Genomic DNA, 8702 nt, shown 5'->3' with positions numbered 1-8702 from the left:
CTTTTCTGGTTTGGTGGCAGCTGTCAGGGTAGGGGATTGAAAGGAATTGGCTGTGGCCTCCGGGAAGCCACCACCAGTCTGGAGGTGCTGGTGGGCAGAGGGGTTGTTTTGTTTCCTGCCCCATCCCTGGAGGTAAATGTGAAGGATTGTAGAAATAAAGCAGGGATTTATTGGGAGGGAGCAGATTTACTAGGAACTGGTGGGCAGGGAAGCATTAACCTTCTGCTCCCTCTCTGAGCTGATCTACTGGTGGTGGGGCGCACAGCTCCTGTCCCTGCTTGTCTCTCTCTCAGGGTCCTCAAAACAGGCCATGAGGCCATGGCACCCTGTATGGGGGCATTTCATTTCCTCCCTTTCCCCCATGATCTGCCAACGTAAACAACTGCCTACTTTCACCTAAACTGAAAACCAGATCTGCCTCTAATCACGTTGGGTGACTGTTGACATGTGTAGAGTTTGATATTTTGATAATATTATATGTCTGTGATAATACTTCATTACAGTTATGTCCTTGGCTATAATTCTTTCAACACAGTCACTTTTCTCCTGCTGAGTTACAGGAAAGCATTGTAAGGCCACATTTTGCTCTGATGGTCACATTACAATTCAGATGATTTAGAATCAATCAGCATTTGATATACCTTTGAGAAAGAGCAAGCAATGCATTTATTTCTCTTGTTTTTTTCTTCTAAAGGAAATTGTGCATGTGTTTGGGAGAGAGGGGAGAAGACTTTTTCCCCCTGCTCAGATTTACTTGTAATTTGAAACCATTACTGGTGTGTTGTCATATAATATTATACTCCTCCATTTTACAGACACTTTACAGTTAGTTCCCTGATTGCTTGCCTGCACAGAGGAGTTCATTAAACTATAACTTGAAAATTAGCATGCCTATCAGCAGGTTGTACAATGAATCTGTGGAGGTTTTTTCTTTTCATATAGAAAGAAGTGTATGTTAGATTGTGCTTTTAGTTTAATCTCTGCTAATTAGTAAGTCTTGTGATTTGAACAGCTGAAACTTTTTCTTATGTTTTGAGTGAATAAGGTAAACCTTTGCTTACCACTTCCTTCACAGATGTTAAATTCTCTATGTATGTTTTATCAATAGTCTGAAATCCCATAAATGCTCTAGTGGAGATAATATAATATTTCACCATCTGCCAAAATGGAAGTATAGGAGTTATTTGAAAATGAATTTAAATTAATTAATACATTTAAAATAAACTTAAAATTAATTTACTTGTAAAATCTTGAAGAATACTTCCAATACTTCCTTGAAGTAAAATTTTCCTTTGGATTGATAAATTAAAACATTTCATTTAGATAAACATGAAATGTATTGTGTTGCTATTAACCAGTTTTTATTAATAATATCAAGTATGATTAAACAGTCACTAGAAGTAGAGCAATCTGTCTCTTGAAAATAGTTACACTATTTTTGAGACGAAATAATTGTATTTGCAAAGTTGCTCAATGTTTTCTAAAAATTTGTTCTGAAGATCATGGGGACAGACTGCTAAATGCCTTTGTTTTTTTTTCCTAAAACCGGCAAATTAGACCAATAAAAATATATTTCTGCAAGAAAGATAGGAATTGAGTGCTTTTTAAGTAGATTCTATGCCCAGAATAAAAGAGCATTTTTTACAGTTGGATATAATTTCTATAACATTTTCAGGAAGAAGTGCCTGACATATCTCTAGCATTCAGAATGTTGAAGAAATTAATATTTTGAGTTTGCTAAAGCACACACCTGGCGCATCTTCCTGCCTCAAATTCTGAGCCCATAAGATTCTGGACAATACAATATGAATATGCCTCTTTTCCTGTTCCCGATAATGGAAGATGGAGATGAACAAACTTATGGAGGAACAACTGGGAATGTGCTGACTTAATCCTTAATGAGAATTGTAAGAATGTTTTTCTTGTGCAATCCTTTTAGACTGTCATCGATATTCAAGACAACAATATAATCCTGTTAGAGGCAGTCAAGATTATGACCTTTCTTGGTTCTTTTAGATTCACTTCACTACTGATGTTTGGCCTGAAGGCAGGGTTCTTTCGATGTCTCCAGATGGCACATTGTCTGCCAAGCTGCAGAACATGCAAGCTCGAGTATCTCCTGGTGCATGGAGTTCAGCTTGACTCTTCATCATGCAAAGACGATGCTTCTGTATTATGGTTTTGTGATTCACTTTTCCAACAAAAAGGGGGGAGCTGTTCCCTGACCATGTGTAAATGTGTCTCTGGTGAAGGTCTGCATCTGTTGTTGATATGAAGGTATTAATCTCAGATCTAAAGAAGGTCTGAGGATGCATGCCCAAACATTACCCACAACTCCACAATATCTCTATAAAATCTCTGTAAACCCTGAAATTCAGATGAGAGGTGTGAATCCTCTCTTACAGCATTTACAATTTTCACTGTGAGAAAGTACCTGCAAATTTGAGATAAGACTGAAGGCCTCTTATTTCTTATAATAACCTGATCTGTTTCACCTTTTTATTTTCTAGTTGTTTTTTTTTTGTTTGGTTTTTTTTTTTTTTTTTTTTTTTTTTGTGTAGTAGGAAAGAGTTATAAAGACAGAAACTGACTCTGGAGATGTAGGAGCAAGAATGAATGTTTCGGAAGTGGAAGACATGAAGACTGAGAGTGAAACCTGAGAAAAACTTCTGTTATTCTTCTTGCTGGCCTACTTGTATTTAACCAGAGAGGAAAAGAATTCATATAAGAAATAGTCAGGAACTAGCCCCAGCTGCTGTCTGTCTTTCCCATGAATACCTAAAACTCTTGAGCTTTTGGTGAGTCTCCCTCACATTTTTATTTTGTCCAGCCTGAATTTTTTTCCCAGCAGATGTTAAAACCAACCTTTTGCTTGCAAGAAGTTTTGCTTTGATGATTCATTATAGTCTGAAAAAAGTTCCAAATCAGCTGTTAGATAAGGAAAGAGTAAAGCAGTGTTCGGAAAATATAACTGACAGAATAATAACCTGGCTGATTACAAGGTTAGGTGCTGGGGTTTCACTTAATAAGCTAAATATTCACAATCTCTTTTTGACTTAGGTAGATGTAGAAATGTATCTTTTCTTTCTCAATGAACTTTTCATCCTTTTACTGACATTAGTTCTTCTTTTTATTCAATTAACCCAGAAAGAAAGCTTCTGGCAGGGGGAGTCAGCTGTTGTCTGCTGAAAAGAGACATACAAATCTTGTCACATAGCTTTTATTTCTATGGTCAGGAACCCTCAGGCCTACTATTAAGGCAACTTAGGCTTGTGTGGAACTTTGCTGTCTCCTGCACACTCTGAAATAAGATTACATGATGGAGAAGATCAATTTACTGAGAACACTTAAGCTCAGAATATTAAGCTTTTTGTGCAATCACATCTCCTCTCTAGCTGTGTGGCAGAAAAGCTAGCCACAAGATCCTTGACAAATTAGATATTACCACATCTAACTGTGTATATTTAAGCTTATCAAACTGAATCGTTGCATTGTGACTGTGCTCTTACACAGACAAGGACTCCATTTAATAAATGCAGTGCCATTTAATAGTAATTAATCACTCAACTAAAATGTCACATTAAGGTCAAAGAGACCAGGAGACAAAAAAGAAGAGAACATTAAATTCAGCTGACAAACATAGGAAAAGAGAATATAGAGCCAAAGAAAGTTCTGGGACATTGGCGCTGGTAAAACATTTAATTCAAACTTCTTTACTTTCTGTTTAGTTCAGAAATAATCACATTCACTTGGTTCAAAGCAAGGTCATTTTTGTAACTTTAAAATGAAATTTCCTCATTGCGTGTACAGTGGCAGCCCATTGCAAGCTTGGAATTGTCGGTGCATTTTACAGATGTTGTGTTCTCAGTATTTGCTGTTTCCTCCCTCCCTGTTTCTCTCCTTTTTTCTTTGCTATTATGACATTCTTCATTTGTGTGGAATTTTCCTTAATATGTTGTGAATGCAAGCATTCTAGAAAGTCTCAAATTTTTGGAGTTTACAATGCAGAATTTGATTTCACATTACTACTGTGTAGGGCTTTAGCTTTTGTTGTGGTTTAATCATTCAACAGCAACAAAACCAAAAAGAAGTCATTCAGTTAAATAAGAGGATTATTTGTGTTTGATGTTTCTATAAACAGAAACTCTACATAGGAAGCTCTATTTCAGAGGAAGTATATTTGCCATCTGCAGAAGCAAATAATATGGAATTCCTTATTCTAAAAGTGGGATATTGCAGAAAAGTAAAAACCCCATTGTTAATTCCACTTCTTCATAATTGTGTTAACCAATTTCAGTGTAAGTGTATGAACAGGTTTATACATGTGGTCCTATGTGTATATGCTTGCATTATTTCCCAGTGTTCTTCTTCTTTTCCTTTCTTTTGTAGAATATAGAAGCAAGCAATGGCTATCCACTTTCAAAACATATTTTGAGAGCCTAAATATACTGGTTTCTGTCCATGAAGAAATGAACTTGTAAAATACAGTCAAGGATGAAAATATGTTATTGTCACTGGACGTTACAAAATTCAGACAAATGGCTTCTAAATAGACTTGTTTTTTAAAGCATCTATCATTTCTCCTTCCTGTTCCAGAGTTCTCAGTTTTATGTCCAAGGATTTTTGTATTAGCATTGTGAAAAGGAGTAATTCCTCAAAAATTACTCTACATTTGGCAAGATCTGTCTTTATAACTTCTGCGTCAGTCCAAAGAATTTTGGCCTCTCCAAAGGTTAAATATTATCTTTCAAAATTGTGTAATTCTGGCTTTGTCAGGAAATGTCTCCATTTTCTATAATAAACTTTTCTTTCCTTACCTTTAATTTCAAAAAGTTCACATATGAATGCTCAAACTCATGATATTGAAATATTTAGCACAAATTTCTCATGCTTAGATGCATGGTAAATATTAACTTGGTACTGGTCCTGGCTCTGACACATCCAGAGAGACATTTTCCTGTGTGAAGTGAAATCACAGTTTGTGGTGCTGGTTATCATGCATTGACGCACATTTTAGTTTTTAATGAAGGTTTTGATGATGCAAAATTCAAGAGTTCTGATGGTAGTATCTGAATTACCTTTGCAGGCTTTGTAGATGAAAAACTACAATTCTCTATCAGTTGTCTACATTTGTGCTGATTTCTGGAAGAAGAGAGTTCACTGTATTTCTGCAGAGCTTCTGGGACAATCCTGTAGACATGACCTTATTTCTTACACAGCCCTGACAGTCCTTCAAGAAAAGCATGTTTGACGGCATAGGTTGAAATATTATCTTGTTTATTTCATAAACCAGTGGTTTCCAAACAGTGGTCTGCATTCCAACCTAGCGGGCCGTCTTTAGTAGAGCTTGACTGGTCTGTGGTCTGCAGCAGATCCTGTGGTTAGCTGGGCTTCCATTAGGAAGAAAATTTTCTGGCTAGTAGCACAGCCTCTTCCAAAATATGTGATCCATAGCTCCTGGAACACAACAGGGTCCTACACTAGACTTTTGATATCATAGGCAGATTTTTTTTCCAAACCCAGTTTGTGCTGTGTTTGAACAAAGTAACAGTTGGCCACACAGCAATTGGTAGCTGTAGTAGTAGGTGCCTTTTTAAGGCTATTTTCAGCAGCCAGAGGAAAGCCAGCCATTTTTATAAGTACAATACACAGCTCATGGCAGAGGGAGTTTGGAAACTTTTAACTAAAGTAGAACATTCACCAACATTTCTAGCTTTCTGTTCTGGTTCTGTTGTTTTCTTTTCTTTCATTGGCATCCCTATAATGGCACTCCACCTCCACTTGTATCTTGCATTCATCCTTTCATACACTCTGACTTTGGCCCTTCTCTTTTTCTTTGACTTCAGCATTGGTTTCTGCCTTCAGTTCCCTTCTCACCCTCTTTCCTGCCCTCTCTCAACTTTGCAACTCCTGTAAATTTGCTGCATTTCCAAATATGCCTTCTACTTGTCCTGGCTGTGCAGGCCTCTACTTTTACTCCATTCCCTCTCTGCCTGGCGTGCACTGAGAGTGGAAGGGTTTTGGTCTCATCTCTGTCCTTTCCAGAGACTGCTGTCTTGCTATCTGTTACTTCAAAAAACTCCTGTCCAGCTCCTTGTAGCTCTAGATCGAAACATGCTCTTCTGACAGACTTCTTGGGGACAAACTAATTCTTGTATGTGCACTCCGAGCATGTGCAGGATGAGCTTTTGAGAAGACTTTTGATTAAATATAGGTGAAAGTATGTTGCTGTTGCTTTGGTAACCTTGTCAAAGTACGCTGCTAAACAAACAAGTACACAAAGAAAAGAATATCTTTCTTTATATCCCAGGTATTTGAAACACATTTAGAAAATGTTTCTTTGTGAAAAAAGAATCAGTAAGCAAAACTTTATAAAGTTTACATGTTTTTTTGCCAGAAGGTTTGGCTCCAGTGTCTGTAACATTGTTCAGTGTGTACATTTGCATTTTTTTTGCACAATGCTATGGGTGCAACACTGTGTCTTCTCTTTCCACCTGTGATTTGCTTGTGTTCAGCACATTATTTTCCATGGAGTTGTTGCCAGAAGATGAGGCTTTCAAAACCCAAAGAAATATGGAGTAGTTTGCTGTCTAAATGAAATGCTGTAGTTTGACTCTCTATAGCTAAAGGACAGGGAAAAAATGAACACTTTTAAAATAAATTCAGTTTTAGTTACAAAAAACTCCACAAGTCTTGTGTTTATGTCTTTCAAACCTACCTGCATTTGACACTCCTTTTAATAGTGACATAAACCCACCATTACAGTGGCCTCACTTTAAACTCCGAAGATATTATTTGCTGAAGCAGATCTCAGCGGAGAAATAAATCACTGATCTAAATTCTAATTTCATCTTCACTGCCTGTTTGCATGAGGTATATGTCAGTGTAGTCCTATATATAGCAAAAACTGGGGGCTCTCCTGTCCAAACTCATAGCCACTACATGAGCAAGGCCCAGTTCAAATGGGTTTTGTTTTATGAGCTGAACTTACTGCAAATATAACTGTGACACAATTAACTGGGACAAATACTTTTAAAATCTCTACACATGCAGCAAGCTATGTATAACACCGGGAAAGAAGTCTGCTGGCTTGCAAGGGGGGATGAATATGCCCTTGATGCTGTCCTCTTCTGAGCCTTGGGGGATCCTGCTGCCTTTGAAAGGATTGCTCTCATGATGAGGCTCACAGGGAGTCAAAGCAAACACTGCATTACATATACATATATATGCAAAGGCTGTACATTCTGATCACAAAACAGAGGAAGCAGGCTGTGCTGATGAAGTCCCTTTTTTCCCAAAATACTTGCCTGCTTCCTGAGCAATGCCATAAGGAGCTTACCTTGCTGAGGATCCCTCACCCCCTCAAGGGGATAGCATTCCCCAGCCTGTGCCTGCACTGGGACATGCTGGGTGTCTTTTATTTGTTTTCTTTCCTGGTGATACTACCCCTCTTGGGGCAGACGCTTTAGTGAGATGGATCGCACTCAGGTAACTGGCAGTTCAAGGAAGTCCTTCCCCGGGTTGTTTACACCAAGGCGTTTTAGAGCAGCCATTTAGCTTCCACCCTGTCCCACCCCGCTGACCAGCTGTAAGTGTAAAGGCCGCCAGTGGGCCTGCAGGTCGCTGATAAACTAAACCCCCATTTGGCAGGCAAGGAAGCCAGAACGATAAGGATGTTGATTTATGTTTTATCTGTCACTACATTTTCAGTAAAGTTGGGCAGCGAGCCTTAACGAAGCGAGGGCTGTTATCACCTCTCCTTAGCCCTTTAAGTGCAGCAGGCTCTTTGGTGTCTCTCGCTGAATGCCGCTTTGTAAATCGCGACGGTAAACAGGACACAGCGCTGACCATCGCCGTGTTTTGCTCAGGCGGCACTTACCACAAAACCACTGGATTTGGGAAAGGAGCCTGAGTCCAGGGGGAGTCACACACGAAAGAGGGTTCGTAGAAGTACTCAGCATTTCCTGGACTTGCTTCTATCATTTAAAATGTATTGCATACCTTGAAGTGAATGTAATGGCTGGCTTAATTGGAGATAACTTCACTGAAGTGGCCGTAGTTACCATTTATGTCAGCGGTGAATGTGCCCTTTAACGCTGTGCCCCTCAGGTATGGCTGTTCAACATAGGAAAAACCTGACAACATTCATTACCGGTGAAATAAATGTTGTGAATTATATGTATGATTAGGTACCATTTTCCCCTCATTTTGGATATGTGAGCGTTATTTTTCTGAAAGCATCGTAAGATTTTACACATTATATTTAATGGCAAACACATTTTTAGTTTTGTGAAGCACCACATGCTTTTTGGGGCCAGTAGAAGTGCCCACAGAGAAGAGGGTGGAAAGAGCTGGGAAAGAAATGCAAGCAATAAAATATTAAAATATTCTGGCAAAACCAGAACATGGAAAATCTGAAAAAAATCCACCCTAAGCAATTCTTGTTACATCCTATGCAGAATGGTAAAAATACAGATTTTTATTTTCCTTTATCCCCTTTTGATTTCTTTTCCTTTTTTTCTTCTTTCTCTCCCTCTCCCCAAATATTTCATCTTACCTTTCAAGTCTGTCATTATATTTCTTTCTAAACAAATCTAGAAAGAGAAAAAGGAGCTAGTTCCTGCTTGAGGTCAGTGGGAACTTTGCCATTGACTTTAAATAGGTCCAGAAGCGGGCCCAACAGAGCATTTTATAGCTTCCTT

At 38.4% G+C, this 8702-nt stretch overlaps 1 long non-coding RNA gene across 1 annotated transcript; it reads right to left on the bottom strand.

Annotated features, from left to right (window-relative positions):
* Nucleotides 1-3680: 3680 nt before the first annotated feature.
* Nucleotides 3681-7564, bottom strand: LOC137472201 (uncharacterized). The gene is made up of 2 exons (XR_010998063.1): nt 7340-7564; nt 3681-5457 (listed from the first exon to the last, which is right to left on the bottom strand). It is a non-coding gene; the product is annotated as an uncharacterized lncRNA (long non-coding RNA).
* Nucleotides 7565-8702: the final 1138 nt, after the last annotated feature.

Source organism: Anomalospiza imberbis, chromosome 4, assembly GCF_031753505.1.
Source record: "Anomalospiza imberbis isolate Cuckoo-Finch-1a 21T00152 chromosome 4, ASM3175350v1, whole genome shotgun sequence".
NCBI classification, from domain to species: Eukaryota; Metazoa; Chordata; class Aves; order Passeriformes; family Viduidae; genus Anomalospiza; species Anomalospiza imberbis.
The sequence above is the reverse complement of the archived record's forward strand: the minus strand, read 5'-3'. Positions and strand labels throughout refer to the sequence as shown.